A 27,377-nucleotide genomic window follows, 5' to 3' on the forward strand; every position below is an offset into this window, starting at 1 on the left:
TAATCACATTCCTTTTCCCAGGTTAGAGTATGCAATCACATTCCTTTTCCAGGTTAGAGTATGTAATCACATTCCTTTTCCAGGATAGAGTAGGTAATCACATTCCTCTTCCCAGATTGTTTAGAGTAGGTAATCACATTCCTTTTCCAGATTGATTAGAGTAGGTAATCACATTCCTTTTCCCAGTTTAGAGTATGTAATCACATTCCTTTTCCAGGATAGAGTAGGTAATCACATTCCTCTTCCCAGATTGTTTAGAGTAGGTAATCACATTCCTTTTCCTGGTTAGAGTAGGTAATCACATTCCTTTTCCAGGTTAGAGTAGGTAGTCACATTCCTCTTCCCAGATTGTTTAGAGTAGGTAATCAGATTCCTTATCCCAGGTTAGAGTATGTAATCACATTCCTTTTCCAGATTAGAGTAGCTAATCACATTCCTCTTCCCAGATTGGTTAGAGTAGGTAATCAGATTTCTTTTCCCAGGTTAGGGTAGGTAATCACATTCCTTTTCCCAGATTGTTTAGAGGAGGTAATCACATTCCTTTTCCCAGGTTAGAATAGGTAATCACATTCCTTCTCCCAGATTGTTTAGAGTAGGTAATCACCTTCCTTTTCCAGATTAGTTAGAGTAGGTAATAACGTTCCTTTCCCAGGTTAGAGTAGGTAATCACATTCCTTTTCCATGTTAGAGTCAGTAATCACATTCCTTTTCCATGTTGGAGTAGGTAATCACATTTCTTTCCCAAATTGGTTAGAGTAGATTATCACATTCCTCTTCACAGATTGGTTAAAGTAGGTAATCATATTCCTTTTCGAGGTTAGAGTAGGTAATCCTATTCCTTTTCCAGATTGGTTGGAGTAGGTAATCACATTCCTTTTCGCAGGTTAGAGTAGCTGATCGTATTCCTTTTCCAGATTGGTTAGTGTTCTTAATCACATTCCTTTTCCAGATTGGGTAGTGTAGGTAATCACATTCCCTTTCCAGATTGGTTAGAGTAGGTAATCACATTCCTTTCCCACATTGTTTAGAGTAGGTAATCACATTCCTTTTCCCAGGTTAGAGTATGTAATCACATTCCTTTTCCAGGATAGAGTAGGTAATCACATTCCTCTTCCCAGATTGTTTAGAGTAGGTAATCACATTCCTTTTCCAGCTTAGAGTAGGTAATCACATTCCTTTTCCAGGTTAGAGTAGGTAGTCACATTCCTTTCCCACATTGTTTAGAGTAGGTAATCACATTCCTTTTCCCAGGTTAGAGTATGTAATCACATTCCTTTTCCAGATTAGAGTAGCTAATCACATTCCTCTTCCCAGGTTGGTTAGAGTAGGTAATCAGATTCCTTTTCCCAGGTTAGGGTAGATTATCACATTACTCTTCCCAGATTGGTTAGAGTAGGTAATGATATTCCTTTTCGAGTTTTGAGTAGGTAATCACATTCCTTTTCCCAGATTGGTTAGAGTAGGTAATCACTTTCCTTTTCCAAGATTGGTAAGAGTAGGTAATCACATTCCTTTTCCAGGTTAGAGTAGGTAATCACATTCCTTTTCCAGGTTATATTAGGTAATCACAATCCTTTTCCCAGGTTAGAGTAGGTAATCACATTCCTTTTCCAGATTGGTTAGAGTTGGTAATCACATTCCTTTTTCAGGTTATATTAGGTAATAACAATCCTTTTCCCAGGTTAGAGTATGTAATCAGATTCCTTTTCCAGGTTAGATTACGTAATCACATTCCTTTTCCAGATTGGTTGGAGTAGGTAATCACATTCCTTTTCACAGGTTAGAGTAGCTAATTGCATTCCTTTTCCAGATTGGTTAGTGTTCGTAATCACATTCCTTTTCCAGATTGGGTAGAGTAGGTAATCACATTCCTTTTCCATGTTAGAGTTGGTAATCACATTCCTTTTCCATGTTGGAGTAGGTAATCAGATTCCATTTCCCAGGTTACAGTAGGTAATCACATTCCTTTTCCAGATTGGTTAGAGCAGGTAATCACATTCCTTTCCCACATTGTTTAGAGTAGGTAATCACATTCCTTTTCCCAGATTGTTTAGAGTAGGTAATCACATTCCTTTTCCCAGGTTAGAGTATGTAATCACATTCCTTTTCCAGGATAGAGTAGGTAATCACATTGCTTTCCCACATTGTTTAGAGTAGGTAATCACATTCGTTTTCGCAGGTTAGAGTATGTAATCACATTCCTTTTCCAGGATAGAGTAGGTAATCACATTCCTCTTCCCAGATTGTTTAGAGTAGGTAATCACATTCCTTTTTCAGATTGATTAGAGTAGGTAATTACATTCCTTTTCCAGATTGGGTAGAGTAGGTAATCACATTCCTTTTCCATGTTGGAGTAGGTAATCACATTCCATTTCCCAGGTTACAGTAGGTAATCACATTCCTTTTCCAGATTGGTTAGAGTAGGTAATCACATTCCTTTCCAACATTGTTTAGAGTAGGTAATCACATTCCTTTTCCCAGTTTAGAGTCTGTAATCACATTCCTTTTCCAGATTAGAGTAGCTAATTACATTCCTCTTCCCAGATTGGTTAGAGTAGGTAATCACTTTCCTTTTCCCAGATTGTTTAGAGTAGGTAATCACATTCCTTTTCCAGATTAGTTAGAGTAGGTAATTACAATCCTTTTCCCAGGTTAGAGTAGGTAGTCACATTGCTTTCCCAGGTTAGAGTAGGTAATATCGTTCCTTTCCCATGTTAGAGTAGGTAATCACATTCCTTTTCCTAGGTTAGAGCAGCTAATCACATTCCTTTCCCAGATTGGTTAGAGTAGATTATCACATTCCACTTCCCAGATTGGTTAGAGTAGGTAATCATATTCCTTTTCGAGGTTAGAGTCGGTAATCCCATTCCTTTTCCCGGTTAGAGTAGGTAATCATTTTCCTTTTCGTGGTTAGAGTAGGTAATCACATTCCTTTCCCAGGGTTAGAGTAGGGAATCACATTCCTTTTCCAGGTTAGAGTAGGTAGTCAGATTGCTTTTCCCAGGTTAGAGTAGGTAATCACATTCCTTTTCCCAGATTGTTTAGAGGAGGTAATCACATTCCTTTTCCCAGGTTAGAGTAGGTAATCACATTCCTTCTCCCAGATTGTTTAGAGTAGGTAATCACCTTCCTTTTCCAGATTAGTTAGAGTAGGTAATAACGTTCCTTTCCCAGGTTAGAGTAGGTAATCACATTCCTTTTCCATGTTAGAGTCAGTAATCACATTCCTTTTACATGTTGGAGTAGGTAATCACATTTCTTTCCCAAATTGGTTAGAGTAGATTATCACATTCCTCTTCACAGATTGGTTAAAGTAGGTAATCATATTCCTTTTCGAGGTTAGAGTAGGTAATCCTATTCCTTTTCCAGATTGGTTGGAGTAGGTAATCACATTCCTTTTCCCAGGTTAGTGTAGCTGATCGCATTCCTTTTCCAGATTGGTTAGTGTTCGTAATCACATTCCTTTTCCAGATTGGGTAGTGTAGGTAATCACATTCCCTTTCCAGATTGGTTAGAGTAGGTAATCACATTCCTTTCCCACATTGTTTAGAGTAGGTAATCACATTCCTTTTCCCAGGTTAGAGTATGTAATCACATTCCTTTTCCAGGATAGAGTAGGTAATCACATTCCTCTTCCCAGATTGTTTAGAGTAGGTAATCACATTCCTTTTCCAGCTTAGAGTAGGTAATCACATTCCTTTTCCAGGTTAGAGTAGGTAGTCACATTCCTTTCCCACATTGTTTAGAGTAGGTAATCACATTCCTTTTCCCAGGTTAGAGTATGTAATCACATTCCTTTTCCAGATTAGAGTAGCTAATCACATTCCTCTTCCCAGATTGGTTAGAGTAGGTAATCAGATTCCTTTTCCCAGGTTAGGGTAGATTATCACATTACTCTTCCCAGATTGGTTAGAGTAGGTAATGATATTCCTTTTCGAGTTTTGAGTAGGTAATCACATTCCTTTTCCCAGATTGGTTAGAGTAGGTAATCACTTTCCTTTTCCAAGATTGGTAAGAGTAGGTAATCACATTCCTTTTCCAGGTTAGAGTAGGTAATCACATTCCTTTTCCAGGTTATATTAGGTAATCACAATCCTTTTCCCAGGTTAGAGTAGGTAATCACATTCCTTTTCCAGATTGGTTAGAGTTGGTAATCACATTCCTTTTTCAGATTATATTAGGTAATAACAATCCTTTTCCCAGGTTAGAGTATGTAATCAGATTCCTTTTCCAGGTTAGATTACGTAATCACATTCCTTTTCCAGATTGGTTGGAGTAGGTAATCACATTCCATTTCACAGGTTAGAGTAGCTAATTGCATTCCTTTTCCAGATTGGTTAGTGTTCGTAATCACATTCCTTTTCCAGATTGGGTAGAGTAGGTAATCACATTCCTTTTCCATGTTAGAGTTGGTATTCACATTCCTTTTCCATGTTGGAGTAGGTAATCAGATTCCATTTCCCAGGTTACAGTAGGTAATCACATTCCTTTTCCAGATTGGTTAGAGCAGGTAATCACATTCCTTTCCCACATTGTTTAGAGTAGGTAATCACATTCCTTTTCCCAGATTGTTTAGAGTAGGTAATCACATTCCTTTTCCCAGGTTATAGTAGGTAATCACATTCCTTTTCCAGATTGGTTAGAGCAGGTAATCACATTCCTCTTCCCAGATTGTTTAGAGTAGGTAATCACATTCCTTTTCCCAGGTTAGAGTATGTAATCACATTCCTTTTCCAGGATAGAGTAGGTAATCACATTCCTTTCCCACATTGTTTAGAGTAGGTAATCACATTCGTTTTCGCAGGTTAGAGTATGTAATCACATTCCTTTTCCAGGATAGAGTAGGTAATCACATTCCTCTTCCCAGATTGTTTAGAGTAGGTAATCACATTCCTTTTTCAGATTGATTAGAGTAGGTAATTACATTCCTTTTCCAGATTGGGTAGAGTAGGTAATCACATTCCTTTTCCATGTTGGAGTAGGTAATCACATTCCATTTCCCAGGTTACAGTAGGTAATCACATTCCTTTTCCAGATTGGTTAGAGTAGGTAATCACATTCCTTTCCAACATTGTTTAGAGTAGGTAATCACATTCCTTTTCCCAGTTTAGAGTCTGTAATCACATTCCTTTTCCAGATTAGAGTAGCTAATTACATTCCTCTTCCCAGATTGGTTAGAGTAGGTAATCACTTTCCTTTTCCCAGATTGTTTAGAGTAGGTAATCACATTCCTTTTCCAGATTAGTTAGAGTAGGTAATTACAATCCTTTTCCCAGGTTAGAGTAGGTAGTCACATTGCTTTCCCAGGTTAGAGTAGGTAATATCGTTCCTTTCCCATGTTAGAGTAGGTAATCACATTCCTTTTCCTAGGTTAGAGCAGCTAATCACATTCCTTTCCCAGATTGGTTAGAGTAGATTATCACATTCCTCTTCCCAGATTGGTTAGAGTAGGTAATCATATCCTTTTCGAGGTTAGAGTCGGTAATCCCATTCCTTTTCCCGGTTAGAGTAGGTAATCATTTTCATTTTCGTGGTTAGAGTAGGTAATCACATTCCATTCCCAGGGTTAGAGTAGGGAATCACATTCCTTTTCCAGGTTAGAGTAGGTAGTCAGATTGCTTTTCCCAGGTTAGAGTAGGTAATCACATTCGTTTTCATCGGTTAGAGCAGGTAATCACATTCCTTTTCCCAGATCGGTTAGAATAGGTAATCACATTCCTTTTCCAGATTGGTTAGAGTAGGTAATCACATTCCTTTTCCCAGGTTAGAGTATGTAATCACATTCCTTTCCCACATTGTTTAGAGTAGGTAATCACATTCCTTTTCCCAGGTTAGAGTATGTAATCACATTCCTTTTCCAGGATAGAGTAGGTAATCACATTCCTCTTCCCAGATTGTTTAGAGTAGGTAATCACATTCCTTTTCCAGGTTAGAGTAGGTAATCACATTCCTTTTCCAGGTTAGAGTATGTAATCACATTCCTTTTCCAGGATAGAGTAGGTAATCACATTCCTCTTCCCAGATTGTTTAGAGTTGGTAATCACATTCCTTTTTCAGGTTATATTAGGTAATCACAATCCTTTTCCCAGGTTAGAGTATGTAATCAGATTCCTTTTCCAGGTTAGATTGCGTAATCACATTCCTTTTCCAGATTGGTTGGAGTAGGTAATCACATTCCTTTTCACAGGTTAGAGTAGCTAATTGCATTCCTTTCCCAGATTGGTTAGTGTTCGTAATCACATTCCTTTTCCAGATTGGGTAGAGTAGGTAATCAGATTCCTTTTCCATGTTAGAGTTGGTAATCACATTCCTTTTCCATGTTGGTGTAGGTAATCAGATTCCATTTCCCAGGTTATAGTAGGTAATCACATTCCTTTTCCAGATTGGTTAGAGTAGGTAATCACATTCCTTTTCCCAGGTTAGAGTATGTAATCCCATTCCTTTTCCAGGATAGAGTAGGTAATCACATTCCTTTCCCACATTGTTTAGAGTAGGTAATCACATTCCTTTTCCCAGGTTAGAGTATGTAATCACATTCCTTTTCCAGGTTAGAATATGTAATCACATTCCTTTTCCAGGATAGAGTAGGTAATCACATTCCTCTTCCCAGATCGTTTAGAGTAGGTAATCACATTCCTTTTCCAGATTGATTAGAGTAGGTAATCACATTCCTTTTCCCAGTTTAGAGTATGTAAACACATTCCTTTTCCAGGATAGAGTAGGTAATCACATTCCTCTTCCCAGATTGTTTAGAGTAGGTAATCACATTCCTTTTCCTGGTTAGAGTAGGTAATCACATTCCTTTTCCAGGTTAGAGTAGGTAGTCACATTCCTCTTCCCAGATTGTTTAGAGTAGGTAATCAGATTCCTTATCGCAGGTTAGAGTATGTAATCACATTCCTTTTCCAGATTAGAGTAGCTAATCACATTCCTCTTCCCAGATTGGTTAGAGTAGGTAATCAGATTCCTTTTCCCAGGTTAGGGTAGGTAATCACATTCCTTTTCCCAGATTGTTTAGAGGAGGTAATCACATTCCTTTTCCCAGGTTAGAGTAGGTAATCACATTCCTTCTCCCAGATTGTTTAGAGTAGGTAATCACCTTCCTTTTCCAGATTAGTTAGAGTAGGTAATAACGTTCCTTTCCCAGGTTAGAGTAGGTAATCACATTCCTTTTCCATGTTAGAGTCAGTAATCACATTCCTTTTCCATGTTGGAGTAGGTAATCACATTTCTTTCCCAAATTGGTTAGAGTAGATTATCACATTCCTCTTCACAGATTGGTTAAAGTAGGTAATCATATTCCTTTTCGAGGTTAGAGTAGGTAATCCTATTCCTTTTCCAGATTGGTTGGAGTAGGTAATCACATTCCTTTTCGCAGGTTAGAGTAGCCGATCGTATTCCTTTTCCAGATTGGTTAGTGTTCTTAATCACATTCCTTTTCCAGATTGGGTAGTGTAGGTAATCACATTCCCTTTCCAGATTGGTTAGAGTAGGTAATCACATTCCTTTCCCACATTGTTTAGAGTAGGTAATCACATTCCTTTTCCCAGGTTAGAGTATGTAATCACATTCCTTTTCCAGGATAGAGTAGGTAATCACATTCCTCTTCCCAGATTGTTTAGAGTAGGTAATCAGATTCCTTTTCCAGCTTAGCGTAGGTTATCACATTCCTTTTCCAGGTTAGAGTAGGTAGTCACATTCCTTTCCCACATTGTTTAGAGTAGGTAATCACATTCCTTTTCCCAGGTTAGAGTATGTGATCACATTCCTTTTCCAGATTAGAGTAGCTAATCACATTCCTCTTCCCAGATTGGTTAGAGTAGGTAATCAGATTCCTTTTCCCAGGTTAGGGTAGATTATCACATTACTCTTCCCAGATTGGTTAGAGTAGGTAATGATATTCCTTTTCGAGTTTTGAGTAGGTAATCACATTCCTTTTCCCAGATTGGTTAGAGTAGGTAATCACTTTCCTTTTCCAAGATTGGTAAGAGTAGGTAATCACATTCCTTTTCCAGGTTAGAGTAGGTAATCACATTCCTTTTCCAGGTTATATTAGGTAATCACAATCCTTTTCCCAGGTTAGAGTAGGTAATCACATTCCTTTTCCAGATTGGTTAGAGTTGGTAATCACATTCCTTTTTCAGGTTATATTAGGTAATAACAATCCTTTTCCCAGGTTAGAGTATGTAATCAGATTCCTTTTCCAGGTTAGATTACGTAATCACATTCCTTTTCCAGATTGGTTGGAGTAGGTAATCACATTCCTTTTCACAGGTTAGAGTAGCTAATTGCATTCCTTTTCCAGATTGGTTAGTGTTCGTAATCACATTCCTTTTCCAGATTGGGTAGTGTAGGTAATCACATTCCTTTTCCATGTTAGAGTTGGTAATCACATTCCTTTTCCATGTTGGAGTAGGTAATCAGATTCCATTTCCCAGGTTACAGTAGGTAATCACATTCCTTTTCCAGATTGGTTAGAGCAGGTAATCACATTCCTTTCCCACATTGTTTAGAGTAGGTAATCACATTCCTTTTCCCAGATTGTTTAGAGTAGGTAATCACATTCCTTTTCCCAGGTTAGAGTATGTAATCACATTCCTTTTCCAGGATAGAGTAGGTAATCACATTCCTTTCCCACATTGTTTAGAGTAGGTAATCACATTCGTTTTCGCAGGTTAGAGTATGTAATCACATTCCTTTTCCAGGATAGAGTAGGTAATCACATTCCTCTTCCCAGATTGTTTAGGGTAGGTAATCACATTCCTTTTTCAGATTGATTAGAGTAGGTAATCACATTCCTTTTCCAGATTGGGTAGAGTAGGTAATCACATTCCTTTTCCATGTTGGAGTAGGTAATCACATTCCATTTCCCAGGTTACAGTAGGTAATCACATTCCTTTTCCAGATTGGTTAGAGTAGGTAATCACATTCCTTTCCAACATTGTTTAGAGTAGGTAATCACATTCCTTTTCCCAGTTTAGAGTCTGTAATCACATTCCTTTTCCAGATTAGAGTAGCTAATTACATTCCTCTTCCCAGATTGGTTAGAGTAGGTAATCACTTTCCTTTTCCCAGATTGTTTAGAGTAGGTAATCACATTCCTTTTCCAGATTAGTTAGAGTAGGTAATTACAATCCTTTTCCCAGGTTAGAGTAGGTAGTCACATTGCTTTCCCAGGTTAGAGTAGGTAATATCGTTCCTTTCCCATGTTAGAGTAGGTAATCACATTCCTTTTCCTAGGTTAGAGCAGCTAATCACATTCCTTTCCCAGATTGGTTAGAGTAGATTATCACATTCCTCTTCCCAGATTGGTTAGAGTAGGTAATCATATTCCTTTTCGAGGTTAGAGTCGGTAATCCCATTCCTTTTCCCGGTTAGAGTAGGTAATCATTTTCCTTTTCGTGGTTAGAGTAGGTAATCACATTCCTTTCCCAGGGTTAGAGTAGGGAATCACATTCCTTTTCCAGGTTAGAGTAGGTAGTCAGATTGCTTTTCCCAGGTTAGAGTAGGTAATCACATTCGTTTTCCTCGGTTAGAGCAGGTAATCACATTCCTTTTCCCAGATCGGTTAGAATAGGTAATCACATTCCTTTTCCAGATTGGTTAGAGTAGGTAATCACATTCCTTTTCCCAGGTTAGAGTATGTAATCACATTCCTTTCCCACATTGTTTAGAGTAGGTAATCACATTCCTTTTCCCAGGTTAGAGTATGTAATCACATTCCTTTTGCAGGATAGAGTAGGTAATCACATTCCTCTTCCCAGATTGTTTAGAGTAGGTAATCACATTCCTTTTCCAGGTTAGAGTAGGTAATCACATTCCTTTTCCAGGTTAGAGTATGTAATCACATTCCTTTTCCAGGATAGAGTAGGTAATCCCAGATTGTTTAGAGTTGGTAATCACATTCCTTTTTCAGGTTATATTAGGTAATCACATTCCTTTTCCCAGGTTAGAGTATGTAATCAGATTCCTTTTCCAGGTTAGATTGCGTAATCACATTCCTTTTCCAGATTGGTTGGAGTAGGTAATCACATTCCTTTTCACAGGTTAGAGTAGCTAATTGCATTCCTTTCCCAGATTGGTTAGTGTTCGTAATCACATTCCTTTTCCAGATTGGGTAGAGTAGGTAATCATATTCCTTTTCCATGTTAGAGTTGGTAATCACATTCCTTTTCCATGTTGGAGTAGGTAATCAGATTCCATTTCCCAGGTTATAGTAGGTAATCACATTCCTTTTCCAGATTGGTTAGAGCAGGTAATCACATTCCTCTTCCCAGATTGTTTAGAGTAGGTAATCACATTCCTTTTCCCAGGTTAGAGTATGTAATCACATTCCTTTTCCAGGATAGAGTAGGTAATCACATTCCTTTCCCACATTGTTTAGAGTAGGTAATCACATTCCTTTTCCCAGGTTAGAGTATGTAATCACATTCCTTTTCCAGGTTAGAGTATGTAATCACATTCCTTTTCCAGGATAGAGTAGGTAATCACATTCCTCTTCCCAGATTGTTTAGAGTAGGTAATCACATTCCTTTTCCCAGGTTAGAGTATGTAATCACATTCCTTTTCCAGGATAGAGTAGGTAATCACATTCCTTTCCCACATTGTTTAGAGTAGGTAATCACATTCCTTTTCCCAGGTTAGAGTATGTAATCACATTCCTTTTCCAGGATAGAGTAGGTAATCACATTCCTCTTCCCAGATTGTTTAGAGTAGGTAATCACATTCCTTTTCCTGGTTAGAGTAGGTAATCACATTCCTTTTCCAGGTTAGAGTAGGTAGTCACATTCCTTTCCCACATTGTTTAGAGTAGGTAATCACATTCGTTTTCGCAGGTTAGAGTATGTAATCACATTCCTTTTCCAGGATAGAGTAGGTAATCACATTCCTCTTCCCAGATTGTTTAGAGTAGGTAATCAGATTCCTTATCCCAGGTTAGAGTATGTAATCACATTCCTTTTCCAGATTAGAGTAGCTAATCAGATTCCTCTTCCCAGATTGGTTAGAGTAGGTAATCAGATTCCTTTTCCCAGGTTAGGGTAGGTAATCACATTCCTTTTCCCAGATTGTTTAGAGGAGGTAATCACATTCCTTTTCCCAGGTTAGAGTAGGTAATCACATTCCTTCTCCCAGATTGTTTAGAGTAGGTAATCACCTTCCTTTTCCAGATTAGTTAGAGTAGGTAATAACGTTCCTTTCCCAGGTTAGAGTAGGTAATCACATTCCTTTTCCATGTTAGAGTCAGTAATCACATTCCTTTTCCATGTTGGAGTAGGTAATCACATTTCTTTCCCAAATTGGTTAGAGTAGATTATCACATTCCTCTTCACAGATTGGTTAAAGTAGGTAATCATATTCCTTTTCGAGGTTAGAGTAGGTAATCCTATTCCTTTTCCAGATTGGTTGGAGTAGGTAATCACATTCCTTTTCCCAGGTTAGAGTAGCTGATCGCATTCCTTTTCCAGATTGGTTAGTGTTCGTAATCACATTCCTTTTCCAGATTGGGTAGTGTAGGTAATCACATTCCCTTTCCAGATTGGTTAGAGTAGGTAATCACATTCCTTTCCCACATTGGTTAGAGTAGGTAATCACTTTCCTTTTCCCAGGTTAGAGTATGTAATCACATTCCTTTTCCAGGATAGAGTAGGTAATCACATTCCTCTTCCCAGATTGTTTAGAGTAGGTAATCACATTCCTTTTCCAGCTTAGAGTAGGTAATCACATTCCTTTTCCAGGTTAGAGTAGGTAGTCACATTCCTTTCCCACATTGTTTAGAGTAGGTAATCACATTCCTTTTCCCAGGTTAGAGTATGTAATCACATTCCTTTTCCAGATTAGAGTAGCTAATCACATTCCTCTTCCCAGATTGGTTAGAGTAGGTAATCAGATTCCTTTTCCCAGGTTAGGGTAGATTATCACATTACTCTTCCCAGATTGGTTAGAGTAGGTAATGATATTCCTTTTCGAGTTTTGAGTAGGTAATCACTTTCCTTTTCCAAGATTGGTAAGAGTAGGTAATCACATTCCTTTTCCAGGTTAGAGTAGGTAATCACATTCCTTTTCCAGGTTATATTAGGTAATCACAATCCTTTTCCCAGGTTAGAGTAGGTAATCACATTCCTTTTCCAGATTGGTTAGAGTTGGTAATCACATCCCTTTTTCAGGTTATATTAGGTAATAACAATCCTTTTCCCAGGTTAGAGTATGTAATCAGATTCCTTTTCCAGGTTAGAGTACGTAATCACATTCCTTTTCCAGATTGGTTGGAGTAGGTAATCACATTCCTTTTCACAGGTTAGAGTAGCTAATTGCATTCTTTTCCAGATTGGTTCGTGTTCGTAATCACATTCCTTTTCCAGATTGGGTAGAGTAGGTAATCACATTCCTTTTCCATGTTAGAGTTGGTAATCACATTCCTTTTCCATGTTGGAGTAGGTAATCAGATTCCATTTCCCAGGTTACAGTAGGTAATCACATTCCTTTTCCAGATTGGTTAGAGCAGGTAATCACATTCCTTTCCCACATTGTTTAGAGTAGGTAATCACATTCCTTTTCCCAGATTGTTTAGAGTAGGTAATCACATTCCTTTTCCCAGGTTAGAGTATGTAATCACATTCCTTTTCCAGGATAGAGTAGGTAATCACATTCCTTTCCCACATTGTTTAGAGTAGGTAATCACATTCGTTTTCGCAGGTTAGAGTATGTAATCACATTCCTTTTCCAGGATAGAGTAGGCAATCACATTCCTCTTCCCAGATTGTTTAGAGTAGGTAATCACATTCCTTTTTCAGATTGATTAGAGTAGGTAATCACATTCCTTTTCCAGATTGGGTAGAGTAGGTAATCACATTCCTTTTCCATGTTGGAGTAGGTAATCACATTCCATTTCCCAGGTTACAGTAGGTAATCACATTCCTTTTCCAGATTGGTTAGAGTAGGTAATCACATTCCTTTCCCACATTGTTTAGAGTAGGTAATCACATTCCTTTTCCCAGGTTAGAGTATGTAATCACATTCCTTTTCCAGATTAGAGTAGCTAATCACATTCCTCTTCCCAGATTGGTTAGAGTAGGTAATCAGATTCCTTTTCCCAGGTTAGGGTAGATTATCACATTACTCTTCCCAGATTGGTTAGAGTAGGTAATGATATTCCTTTTCGAGTTTTGAGTAGGTAATCACATTCCTTTCCCCAGATTGGTTAGAGTAGGTAATCACTTTCCTTTTCCAAGATTGGTAAGAGTAGGTAATCACATTCCTTTTCCAGGTTAGAGTAGGTAATCACATTCCTTTTCCAGGTTATATTAGGTAATCACAATCCTTTTCCCAGGTTAGAGTAGGTAATCACATTCCTTTTCCAGATTGGTTAGAGTTGGTAATCACATTCCTTTTTCAGGTTATATTAGGTAATAACAATCCTTTTCCCAGGTTAGAGTATGTAATCAGATTCCTTTTCCAGGTTAGAGTACGTAATCACATTCCTTTTCCAGATTGGTTGGAGTAGGTAATCACATTCCTTTTCACAGGTTAGAGTAGCTAATTGCATTCTTTTCCAGATTGGTTAGTGTTCGTAATCACATTCCTTTTCCAGATTGGGTAGAGTAGGTAATCACATTCCTTTTCCATGTTAGAGTTGGTAATCACATTCCTTTTCCATGTTGGAGTAGGTAATCAGATTCCATTTCCCAGGTTACAGTAGGTAATCACATTCCTTTTCCAGATTGGTTAGAGCAGGTAATCACATTCCTTTCCCACATTGTTTAGAGTAGGTAATCACATTCCTTTTCCCAGATTGTTTAGAGTAGGTAATCACATTCCTTTTCCCAGGTTAGAGTATGTAACCACATTCCTTTTCCAGGATAGAGTAGGTAATCACATTCCTTTCCCACATTGTTTAGAGTAGGTAATCACATTCGTTTTCGCAGGTTAGAGTAGGTAATCACATTCCTTTTTCAGATTGATTAGAGTAGGTAATCACATTCCTTTTCCAGATTGGGTAGAGTAGGTAATCACATTCCTTTTCCATGTTGGAGTAGGTAATCACATTCCATTTCCCAGGTTACAGTAGGTAATCACATTCCTTTTCCAGATTGGTTAGAGTAGGTAATCACATTCCTTTCCAACATTGTTTAGAGTAGGTAATCACATTCCTTTTCCCAGTTTAGAGTCTGTAATCACATTCCTTTTCCAGATTAGAGTAGCTAATTACATTCCTCTACCCAGATTGGTTAGAGTAGGTAATCACTTTCCTTTTCCCAGATTGTTTAGAGTAGGTAATTACAATCCTTTTCCCAGGTTAGAGTAGGTAGTCACATTGCTTTCCCAGTTTAGAGTAGGTAATATCGTTCCTTTCCCATGTTAGAGTAGGTAATCACATTCCTTTTCCTAGGTTAGAGCAGCTAATCACATTCCTTTCCCAGGTTGGTTAGAGTAGATTATCACATTCCTCTTCCCAGATTGGTTAGAGTAGGTAATCATATTCCTTTTCGAGGTTAGAGTCGGTAATCCCATTCCTTTTCCCGGTTAGAGTAGGTAATCATTTTCCTTTTCGTGGTTAGAGTAGGTAATCACATTCCTTTCCCAGGGTTAGAGTAGGGAATCACATTCCTTTTCCAGGTTAGAGTAGGTAGTCAGATTGCTTTTCCCAGGTTAGAGTAGGTAATCACATTCGTTTTCCTCGGTTAGAGCAGGTAATCACATTCCTTTTCCCAGATCGGTTAGAATAGGTAATCACATTCCTTTTCCAGATTGGTTAGAGTAGGTAATCACATTCCTTTTCCCAGGTTAGAGTATGTAATCACATTCCTTTCCCACATTGTTTAGAGTAGGTAATCACATTCCTTTTCCCAGGTTAGTGTATGTAATCACATTCCTTTTCCAGGATAGAGTAGGTAATCACATTCCTCTTCCCAGATTGTTTAGAGTAGGTAATCACATTCCTTTTCCAGGTTAGAGTAGGTAATCACATTCCTTTTCCAGGTTAGAGTAGGTAGTCACATTCCTCTTCCCAGATTGTTTAGATTAGGTAACCAGATTGCTTTTCCCAGGTTAGAGCATGTAATCAGATTCCTTTTCCAGATTAGTTAGAGTAGGTAATTACAATCCTTTTCCCAGGCTAGAGCAGGTAATCACATTCCTTTCCCAGATTGGTTAGAGTAGATTATCACATTCCTCTTCCCAGATTGGTTAGAGTAGGTAATCATATTCCTTTTCGAGGTTAGAGTAGGTAATCCCATTCCTTTTCCAGATTGGTTGAAGTAGGTAATCACATTCCTTTTCCAGGTTAGAGTAGGTATTCACATTCCTCTTGCCAGATTGTTTAGAGTAGGTAATCACATTCCTTTTCCCAGGTTAGAGTATGAAATCCCATTCCTTTTCCAGGATAGAGTAGGTAATCACATTCCTCTTCCCAAATTGTTTAGAGTAGGTAATCACATTCCTTTTCCAGATTGATTAGAGTAGGTTATCACATTCCTTTTCCCAGGTTAGAGTATGTAATCACATTCCTTTTCCAGGATAGAGTAGGTAATCACATTCCTCTTCCCAGATTGTTTAGAATAGGTAATCAGATTACTTTTCCCAGATTAGAGTATGTAATCACAATCGGTTTCCAGATTAGAGTAGCTAATCACATTCCTCTTCCCAGATTGGTTAGAGTAGGTAATCAGATTCCTTTTCCCAGGTTAGGGTAGGTAATCACAGTCCTTTTCCCAGATTGTTTAGAGGAGGTAATCACATTCCTTTCCCACATTGTTTAGAGTAGGTAATCACATTCCTTTTCCAGGATAGAGTAGGTAATCACATTCCCCTTCCCAGATTGTTTAGAGTAGGTAATCACATTCCTTTTCCAGGTTAGAGTAGGTAATCACATTCCTTTTCCAGGTTAGAGTAGGTAGTCACATTCCTCTTCCCAGATTGTTTAGAGTAGTTAATCAGATTCCTTTTCCCTGGTTAGAGTATGTAATCACATTCCTTTTCCAGATTAGAGTAGCTAATCACATTCCTCTTCCCAGATTGGTTAGAGTAGGTAATCACTTTCCTTTCCCCAGATTGTTTAGAGTAGGTAATCACATTCCTTTTCCAGGTTAGAGTAGGTAATCACATTCCTTTTCCAGGTTAGAGTAGGTAGTCACATTCCTCTTCCCAGATTGTTTAGAGTAGGTAATCAGATTCCTTTTCCCAGGTTAGAGTAGGTAGTCACATTGCTTTTCCAGGTTAGAGTAGGTAATATCGTTCCATTCCCAGGTTAGAGTAGGTAATCACATTCCTTTTCCTAGGTTAGAGCAGCTAATCACATTCCTTTCCCTGATTGGTTGGAGTAGATTATCACATTCCTCTTCCCAGATTGGTTAGAGTAGTTAATCATATTCCTTTTCGAGGTTAGAGTAGGTAATCCCATTCCTTTTCCCGGTTAGAGTAGGTAATCATTTTCCTTTTCGAGGTTAGAGTAGGTAATCACATTCCTTTCCCAGGGTTAGAGTAGGGAATCACAATCCTTTTCCATGTTAGAGTAGGTAGTCACATTCCTCTTCCCAGATTGTTTAGAGTAGGTAACCAGATTCCTTTTCCCAGGTTAGAGTAGGTAATCACATTCCTTTTCCTAGGTTAGAGCAGCTAATCACATTCCTTTCCCAGATTGGTTAGAGTAGATTATCACATTCCTCTTCCCAGATTGGTTAGAGTAGGTAATCATATCCTTTTCGAGGTTAGAGTCGGTAATCCCATTCCTTTTCCCGGTTAGAGTAGGTAATCATTTTCCTTTTCGTGGTTAGAGTAGGTAATCACATTCCATTCCCACATTGTTTAGAGTAGGTAATCACATTCGTTTTCGCAGGTTAGAGTATGTAATCACATTCCTTTTCCAGGATAGAGTAGGCAATCACATTCCTCTTCCCAGATTGTTTAGAGTAGGTAATCACATTCCTTTTTCAGATTGATTAGAGTAGGTAATCACATTCCTTTTCCAGATTGGGTAGAGTAGGTAATCACATTCCTTTTCCATGTTGGAGTAGGTAATCACATTCCATTTCCCAGGTTACAGTAGGTAATCACATTCCTTTTCCAGATTGGTTAGAGTAGGTAATCACATTCCTTTCCAACATTGTTTAGAGTAGGTAATCACATTCCTTTTCCCAGTTTAGAGTCTGTAATCACATTCCTTTTCCAGATTAGAGTAGCTAATTACATTCCTCTACCCAGATTGGTTAGAGTAGGTAATCACTTTCCTTTTCCCAGATTGTTTAGAGTAGGTAATTACAATCCTTTTCCCAGGTTAGAGTAGGTAGTCACATTGCTTTCCCAGTTTAGAGTAGGTAATATTGTTCCTTTCCCATGTTAGAGTAGGTAATCACATTCCTTTTCCTAGGTTAGAGCAGCTAATCACATTCCTTTCCCAGGTTGGTTAGAGTAGATTATCACATTCCTCTTCCCCGATTGGTTAGAGTAGGTAATCATATTCCTTTTCGAGGTTAGAGTCGGTAATCCCATTCCTTTTCCCGGTTAGAGTAGGTAATCATTTTCCTTTTCGTGGTTAGAGTAGGTAATCACATTCCTTTCCCAGGGTTAGAGTAGGGAATCACATTCCTTTTCCAGGTTAGAGTAGGTAGTCAGATTGCTTTTCCCAGGTTAGAGTAGGTAATCACATTCGTTTTCCTCGGTTAGAGCAGGTAATCACATTCCTTTTCCCAGATCGGTTAGAATAGGTAATCACATTCCTTTTCCAGATTGGTTAGAGTAGGTAATCACATTCCTTTTCCCAGGTTAGAGTATGTAATCACATTCCTTTCCCACATTGTTTAGAGTAGGTAATCACATTCCTTTTCCCAGGTTAGTGTATGTAATCACATTCCTTTTCCAGGATAGAGTAGGTAATCACATTCCTCTTCCCAGATTGTTTAGAGTAGGTAATCACATTCCTTTTCCAGGTTAGAGTAGGTAATCACATTCCTTTTCCAGGTTAGAGTAGGTAGTCACATTCCTCTTCCCAGATTGTTTAGATTAGGTAACCAGATTGCTTTTCCCAGGTTAGAGCATGTAATCAGATTCCTTTTCCAGATTAGTTAGAGTAGGTAATTACAATCCTTTTCCCAGGCTAGAGCAGGTAATCACATTCCTTTCCCAGATTGGTTAGAGTAGATTATCACATTCCTCTTCCCAGATTGGTTAGAGTAGGTAATCATATTCCTTTTCGAGGTTAGAGTAGGTAATCCCATTCCTTTTCCAGATTGGTTGAAGTAGGTAATCACATTCCTTTTCCAGGTTAGAGTAGGTATTCACATTCCTCTTCCCAGATTGTTTAGAGTAGGTAATCACATTCCTTTTCCCAGGTTAGAGTATGAAATCCCATTCCTTTTCCAGGATAGAGTAGGTAATCACATTCCTCTTCCCAAATTGTTTAGAGTAGGTAATCACATTCCTTTTCCAGATTGATTAGAGTAGGTTATCACATTCCTTTTCCCAGGTTAGAGTATGTAATCACATTCCTTTTCCAGGATAGAGTAGGTAATCACATTCCTCTTCCCAGATTGTTTAGAATAGGTAATCAGATTCCTTTTCCCAGATTAGAGTATGTAATCACAATCGGTTTCCAGATTAGAGTAGCTAATCACATTCCTCTTCCCAGATTGGTTAGAGTAGGTAATGAGATTCCTTTTCCCAGGTTAGGGTAGGTAATCACAGTCCTTTTCCCAGATTGTTTAGAGGAGGTAATCACATTCCTTTCCCACATTGTTTAGAGTAGGTAATCACATTCCTTTTCCAGGATAGAGTAGGTAATCACATTCCCCTTCCCAGATTGTTTAGAGTAGGTAATCACATTCCTTTTCCAGGTTAGAGTAGGTAATCACATTCCTTTTCCAGGTTAGAGTAGGTAGTCACATTCCTCTTCCCAGATTGTTTAGAGTAGTTAATCAGATTCCTTTTCCCTGGTTAGAGTATGTAATCACATTCCTTTTCCAGATTAGAGTAGCTAATCACATTCCTCTTCCCAGATTGGTTAGAGTAGGTAATCACTTTCCTTTCCCCAGATTGTTTAGAGTAGGTAATCACATTCCTTTTCCAGGTTAGAGTAGGTAATCACATTCCTTTTCCAGGTTAGAGTAGGTAGTCACATTCCTCTTCCCAGATTGTTTAGAGTAGGTAATCAGATTCCTTTTCCCAGGTTAGAGTAGGTAGTCACATTGCTTTTCCAGGTTAGAGTAGGTAATATCGTTCCATTCCCAGGTTAGAGTAGGTAATCACATTCCTTTTCCTAGGTTAGAGCAGCTAATCACATTCCTTTCCCTGATTGGTTGGAGTAGATTATCACATTCCTCTTCCCAGATTGGTTAGAGTAGTTAATCATATTCCTTTTCGAGGTTAGAGTAGGTAATCCCATTCCTTTTCCCGGTTAGAGTAGGTAATCATTTTCCTTTTCGAGGTTAGAGTAGGTAATCACATTCCTTTCCCAGGGTTAGAGTAGGGAATCACAATCCTTTTCCATGTTAGAGTAGGTAGTCACATTCCTCTTCCCAGATTGTTTAGAGTAGGTAACCAGATTCCTTTTCCCAGGTTAGAGTAGGTAATCACATTCCTTTTCCTAGGTTAGAGCAGCTAATCACATTCCTTTCCCAGATTGGTTAGAGTAGATTATCACATGCCTCTTCCCAGACTGGTTAGAGTAGGTAATCATATTCCTTTTCGAGGTTAGAGTAGGTTATCCCATTCCTTTTCCAGATTGGTTGAAGTATGTAATCACATTCCTTTTCCAGATTAGAGTAGCTAATCGCATTCCTCTTCCCAGATTGGTTAGAGTAGGTAATCAGATTCCTTTTCCCAGGTTAGAGTAGGTAATCACATTCCTTCTCCCAGATTGTTTAGATTAGGTAACCAGATTCCTTTTCCCAGGTTAGAGCATGTAATCACATTCCTTTTCCAGATTAGTTAGAGTAGGTAATTACAATCCTTTTCCCAGGTTAGAGCAGGTAATCACATTCCTTTCCCAGATTGGTTAGAGTAGGTTATCCCATTCCTTTTCCAGATTGGTTGGAGTAGGTAATCACATTCCTTTTCCCAGGTTTGAGTAGCTGATCGCATTCCTTTTCCAGATTGGTTAGTGTTCGTAATCAGATTCCTTTTCCAGATTGGGTAGAGTAGGTAATCACATTCCCTTTCCATGTTAGAGTCGGTAATCACATTCCTTTTCCATGTTGGAGTAGGTAATCACATTCCATTTCCCAGGTTACAGTCGGTAATCACATTCCTTTTCCAGATTGGTTAGAGTAGGTAATCACATTCCTTTCCCACATTGTTTAGAGTAGGTAATCACATTCCTTTTCCAGATTGGTTAGAGTAGGTAATCACATTCCTTTCCCACATTGTTTAGAGTAGGTAATCACATTCCTTTTCCCAGTTTAGAGTATGTAATCACATTACTTTTCCAGGATAGAGTAGGTAATCACATTCCTCTTCCCAGATTGTTTAGAGTAGGTAATCACATTCCTTTTCCAGGTTAGAGTAGGTAATTACATTCCTTTTCCAGGTTAGAGTAGGTAGTCACATTCCTCTTCCCAGATTGTTTAGAGTAGGTAATCAGATTCCTTTTCCCTGGTTAGAGTATGTAATCACATTCCTTTTCCAGATTAGAGTAGCTAATCACATTCCTCTTCCCAGATTGGTTAGAGTAGGTAATCACTTTCCTTTTCCCAGATTGTTTAGAGTAGGTAATCACATTCCTTTTCCAGGTTAGAGTAGGTAATCACATTCCTTTTCCTAGGTTAGAGCAGCTAATCACATTCCTTTCCCAGATTGGTTGGAGTAGATTATCACATTCCTCTTCCCAGATTGGTTAGAGTAGTTAATCATATTCCTTTTCGAGGTTAGAGTAGGTAATCCCATTCCTTTTCCCGGTTAGAGTAGGTAATCATTTTCCTTTTCGAGGTTAGAGTAGGTAATCAGATTCCTTTTCCCGGGTTAGAGTATGTAATCACATTCCTTTTCCAGATTAGAGTAGCTAATCACATTCCTCTTCCCAGATTGGTTAGAGTAGGTATTCACTTTCCTTTTCCAGGTTAGAGTAGGTAATCACATTCCTTTTCCAGGTTAGAGTAGGTAGTCACATTCCTCTTCCCAGATTGTTTAGAGTAGGTAATCAGATTCCTTTTCCCAGGTTAGAGTAGGTAGTCACATTGCTTTTCCAGGTTAGAGTAGGTAATATCGTTCCATTCCCAGGTTAGAGTAGGTAATCACATTCCTTTTCCTAGGTTAGAGCAGCTAATCACATTCCTTTCCCTGATTGGTTGGAGTAGATTATCACATTCCTCTTCCCAGATTGGTTAGAGTAGTTAATCATATTCCTTTTCGAGGTTAGAGTAGGTAATCCCATTCCTTTTCCCGGTTAGAGTAGGTAATCATTTTCCTTTTCGAGGTTAGAGTAGGTAATCACATTCCTTTCCCAGGGTTAGAGTAGGGAATCACAATCCTTTTCCATGTTAGAGTAGGTAGTCACATTCCTCTTCCCAGATTGTTTAGAGTAGGTAACCAGATTCCTTTTCCCAGGTTAGAGTAGGTAATCACATTCCTTTTCCTAGGTTAGAGCAGCTAATCACATTCCTTTCCCAGATTGGTTAGAGTAGATTATCACATGCCTCTTCCCAGATTGGTTAGAGTAGGTAATCATATTCCTTTTCGAGGTTAGAGTAGGTAATCCCATTCCTTTTCCAGATTGGTTGAAGTATGTAATCACATTCCTTTTCCAGATTAGAGTAGCTAATCGCATTCCTCTTCCCAGATTGGTTAGAGTAGGTAATCAGATTCCTTTTCCCAGGTTAGAGTAGGTAATCACATTCCTTCTCCCAGATTGTTTAGATTAGGTAACCAGATTCCTTTTCCCAGGTTAGAGCATGTAATCACATTCCTTTTCCAGATTAGTTAGAGTAGGTAATTACAATCCTTTTCCCAGGGTAGAGCAGGTAATCACATTCCTTTCCCAGATTGGTTAGAGTAGGTTATCCCATTCCTTTTCCAGATTGGTTGGAGTAGGTAATCACATTCCTTTTCCCAGGTTTGAGTAGCTGATCGCATTCCTTTTCCAGATTGGTTAGTGTTCGTAATCAGATTCCTTTTCCAGATTGGGTAGAGTAGGTAATCACATTCCCTTTCCATGTTAGAGTCGGTAATCACATTCCTTTTCCATGTTGGAGTAGGTAATCACATTCCATTTCCCAGGTTACAGTAGGTAATCACATTCCTTTTCCAGATTGGTTAGAGTAGGTAATCACATTCCTTTCCCACATTGTTTAGAGTAGGTAATCACATTCCTTTTCCAGATTGGTTAGAGTAGGTAATCACATTCCTTTCCCACATTGTTTAGAGTAGGTAATCACATTCCTTTTCCCAGTTTAGAGTATGTAATCACATTACTTTTCCAGGATAGAGTAGGTAATCACATTCCTCTTCCCAGATTGTTTAGAGTAGGTAATCACATTCCTTTTCCAGGTTAGAGTAGGTAATTACATTCCTTTTCCAGGTTAGAGTAGGTAGTCACATTCCTCTTCCCAGATTGTTTAGAGTAGGTAATCAGATTCCTTTTCCCTGGTTAGAGTATGTAATCACATTCCTTTTCCAGATTAGAGTAGCTAATCACATTCCTCTTCCCAGATTGGTTAGAGTAGGTAATCACTTTCCTTTTCCCAGATTGTTTAGAGTAGGTAATCACATTCCTTTTCCAGGTTAGAGTAGGTAATCACATTCCTTTTCCAGGTTAGAGTAGGTAGTCACATTCCTCTTCCCAGATTGTTTAGAGTAGGTAATCAGATTCCTTTTCCCAGGTTAGAGTAGGTAGTCACATTGCTTTTCCAGGTTAGAGTAGGTAATTTCGTTCCATTCCCAGGTTAGAGTAGGTAATCACATTCCTTTTCCTAGGTTAGAGCAGCTAATCACATTCCTTTCCCAGATTGGTTGGAGTAGATTATCACATTCCTCTTCCCAGATTGGTTAGAGTAGTTAATCATATTCCTTTTCGAGGTTAGAGTAGGTAATCCCATTCCTTTTCCCGGTTAGAGTAGGTAATCATTTTCCTTTTCGAGGTTAGAGTAGGTAATCAGATTCCTTTTCCCGGGTTAGAGTATGTAATCACATTCCTTTTCCAGATTAGAGTAGCTAATCACATTCCTCTTCCCAGATTGGTTAGAGTAGGTATTCACTTTCCTTTTCCAGGTTAGAGTAGGTAATCACATTCCTTTTCCAGGTTAGAGTAGGTAGTCACATTCCTCTTCCCAGATTGTTTAGAGTAGGTAATCAGATTCCTTTTCGCAGGTTAGAGTAGGTAGTCACATTGCTTTTCCAGGTTAGAGTAGATAATATCGTTCCATTCCCAGGTTAGAGTAGGTAATCACATTCCTTTTCCTAGGTTAGAGCAGCTAATCACATTCCTTTCCCAGATTGGTTGGAGTAGATTATCACATTCCTCTTCCCAGATTGGTTAGAGTAGTTAATCATATTCCTTTTCGAGGTTAGAGTAGGTAATCCCATTCCTTTTCCCGGTTAGAGTAGGTAATCATTTTCCTTTTCGAGGTTAGAGTAGGTAATCACATTCCTTTCCCAGGGTTAGAGTAGGGAATCACATTCCTTTTCCATGTTAGAGTAGGTAGTCACATTCCTCTTCCCAGATTGTTTAGAGTAGGTAACCAGATTCCTTTTCCCAGGTTAGAGTAGGTAATCACATTCCTTTTCCTAGGTTAGAGCAGCTAATCACATTCCTTTCGCAGATTAGTTAGAGTAGGTAATTACAATCCTTTTCCCAGGTTAGAGTAGGTAATCACATTCCTTTTCCTAGGTTAGAGCAGGTAATCACATTCCTTTCCCAGATTGGTTAGAGTAGGTAATCATATTCCTTTTCGAGGTTAGAGTAGGTAATCCCATTCCTTTTCCAGATTGGTTGAAGTATGTAATCACATTCCTTTTCCAGATTAGAGTAGCTAATCGCATTCCTCTTCCCAGATTGGTTAGAGTAGGTAATCAGATTCCTTTTCCCAGGTTAGAGTAGGTAATCACATTCCTTCTCCCAGTTTGTATAGAGTAGGTAATCACATTCCTTTTCCAGATTAGTTAGAGTATGTAATTACAATCCTTTTCCCAGGTTAGAGTAGGTAGTCACATTCCTTTTCCAGGTTAGAGTAGGTAGTCACATTCCTCTTCCCAGATTGTTTAGAGTAGGTAACCAGATTCCTTTTCCCAGGTTAGAGTAGGTAATCACATTCCTTTTCCTAGGTTAGAGCAGCTAATCACATTCCTTTCCCAGATTAGTTAGAGTAGTTAATTACAATCCTTTTCCCAGGTTAGAGTAGGTAATCACATTCCTTTTCCTAGGTTAGAGCCGGTAATCACATTCCTTTCCCAGATTGGTTAGAGTAGGTAATCATATTCCTTTTCGAGGTTAGAGTAGGTAATCCCATTCCTTTTCCAGATTGGTTGAAGTATGTAATCACATTCCTTTTCCAGATTAGAGTAGCTAATCAGATTCCTCTTCCCAGATTGGTTAGAGCAGGAAATCAGATTCCTTTTCCCAGGTTAGAGTAGGTAATCACATTCCTTCTCCCAGATTGTATAGAGTAGGTAATCGCATTCCTTTTCCAGATTAGTTAGAGTATGTAATTACAATCCTTTTCCCAGGTTAGAGTAGGTAGTCACATTCCTTTTCCAGGTTAGAGTAGGTAACAACGTTCCTTTCCCAGGTTAGAGTAGGTAATCACATTCCTTTTCCAGGTTAGAGTAGGTAATCACATTCCTTTTCCAGGTTAGAGTAGGTAGTCACATTCCTCTTCCCAGATTGTTTAGAGTAGGTAATCAGATTCCTTTTCCCAGGTTAGAGTAGGTAGTCACATTGCTTTTCCAGGTTAGAGTAGGTAATATCGTTCCATTCCCAGGTTAGAGTAGGTAATCACATTCCTTTTCCTAGGTTAGAGCAGCTAATCACATTCCTATCCCAGATTGGTTAGAGTAGATTATCACATTCCTCTTCCCAGATTGGTTAGAGTAGTTAATCATATTCCTTTTCGAGGTTAGAGTAGGTAATCCCATTCCTTTTCCCGGTTAGATTAGGTAATCATTTTCCTTTTCGAGGTTAGAGTAGGTAATCACATTCCTTTCCGAGGGGTAGAGTAGGGAATCACATTCCTTTTCCAGGTTAGAGTAGGTAGTCACATTCCTCTTCCCAGATTGTTTAGAGTAGGTAACCAGATTCCTTTTCCCAGGTTAGAGTAGGTAATCACATTCCTTTTCCTAGGTTAGAGCAGCTAATCACATTCCTTTCCCAGATTAGTTAGAGTAGGTAATTACAATCCTTTTCCCAGGTTAGAGTAGGTAATCACATTCCTTTTCCTAGGTTAGAGCAGGTAATCACATTCCTTTCCCAGATTGGTTAGAGTAGGTAATCATATTCCTTTTCGAGGTTAGAGTATGTAATCCCATTCCTTTTCCAGATTGGTTGAAGTATGTAATCACATTCCTTTTCCAGATTAGAGTAGCTAATCGCATTCCTCTTCCCAGATTGGTTAGAGTAGGTAATCAGATTCCTTTTCCCAGGTTAGAGTAGGTAATCACATTCCTTCTCCCAGATTGTATAGAGTAGGTAATCACATTCCTTTTCCAGATTAGTTAGAGTATGTAATTACAATCCTTTTCCCAGGTTAGAGTAGGTAGTCACATTCCTTTTCCAGGTTAGAGTAGGTAGTCACATTCCTCTTCCCAGATTGTTTAGAGTAGGTAACCAGATTCCTTTTCCCAGGTTAGAGTAGGTAATCACATTCCTTTTCCTAGGTTAGAGCAGCTAATCACATTCCTTTCCCAGATTAGTTAGAGTAGGTAATTACAATCCTTTTCCCAGGTTAGAGTAGGTAATCACATTCCTTTTCCTAGGTTAGAGCAGGTAATCACATTCCTTTCCCAGATTGGTTAGAGTAGGTAATCATATTCCTTTACGAGTTTAGAGTAGGTAATCCCATTCCTTTTCCAGATTGGTTGAAGTATGTAATCACATTCCTTTTCCAGATTAGAGTAGCTAATCAGATTCCTCTTCCCAGATTGGTTAGAGTAGGAAATCAGATTCCTTTTCCCAGGTTAGAGTAGGTAATCACATTCCTTCTCCCAGATTGTATAGAGTAGGTAATCACATTCCTTTTCCAGATTAGTTAGAGTATGTAATTACAATCCTTTTCCCAGGTTAGAGTAGGTAGTCACATTCCTTTTCCAGGTTAGAGTAGGTAACAACGTTCCTTTCCCAGGTTAGAGTAGGTAATCACATTCCTTTTCCAGGTTAGAGTAGGTAATCACATTCCTTTTCCAGGTTAGAGTAGGTAGTCACATTCCTCTTCCCAGATTGTTTAGAGTAGGTAATCAGATTCCTTTTCCCAGGTTAGAGTAGGTAGTCACATTGCTTTTCCAGGTTAGAGTAGGTAATATCGTTCCATTCCCAGGTTAGAGTAGGTAATCACATTCCTTTTCCTAGGTTAGAGTAGCTAATCACATTCCTATCCCAGATTGGTTAGAGTAGATTATCACATTCCTCTTCCCAGATTGGTTAGAGTAGTTAATCATATTCCTTTTCGAGGTTAGAGTAGGTAATCCCATTCCTTTTCCCGGTTAGAGTAGGTAATCATTTTCCTTTTCGAGGTTAGAGTAGGTAATCACATTCCTTTCCCAGGGTTAGAGTAGGGAATCACATTCCTTTTCCAGGTTAGAGTAGGTAGTAACATTCCTCTTCCCAGATTGTTTAGAGTAGGTAACCAGATTCCTTTTCCCAGGTTAGAGTAGGTAATCACATTCCTTTTCCTAGGTTAGAGCAGCTAATCACATTCCTTTCCCAGATTAGTTAGAGTAGGTAATTACAATCCTTTTCCCAGGTTAGAGTAGGTAATCACATTCCTTTTCCTAGGTTAGAGCAGGTAATCACATTCCTTTCCCAGATTGGTTAGAGTAGGTAATCATATTCCTTTTCGAGGTTAGAGTAGGTAATCCCATTCCTTTTCCAGATTGGTTGAAGTATGTAATCACATTCCTTTTCCAGATTAGAGTAGCTAATCGCATTCCTCTTCCCAGATTGGTTAGAGTAGGTAATCAGATTCCTTTTCCCAGGTTAGAGTAGGTAATCACATTCCTTCTCCCAGATTGTATAGAGTAGGTAATCACATTCCTTTTCCAGATTAGTTAGAGTATGTAATTACAATCCTTTTCCCAGGTTAGAGTAGGTAGTCACATTCCTTTTCCAGGTTAGAGTAGGTAGTCACATTCCTCTTCCCAGATTGTTTAGAGTAGGTAACCAGATTCCTTTTCCCAGGTTAGAGTAGGTAATCACATTCCTTTTCCTAAGTTAGAGCAGCTAATCACATTCCTTTCCCAGATTAGTT

The sequence above is a fragment of the Hypanus sabinus genome, chromosome 10, assembly GCF_030144855.1.
Source record: "Hypanus sabinus isolate sHypSab1 chromosome 10, sHypSab1.hap1, whole genome shotgun sequence".
Taxonomy (NCBI): Eukaryota; Metazoa; Chordata; class Chondrichthyes; order Myliobatiformes; family Dasyatidae; genus Hypanus; species Hypanus sabinus.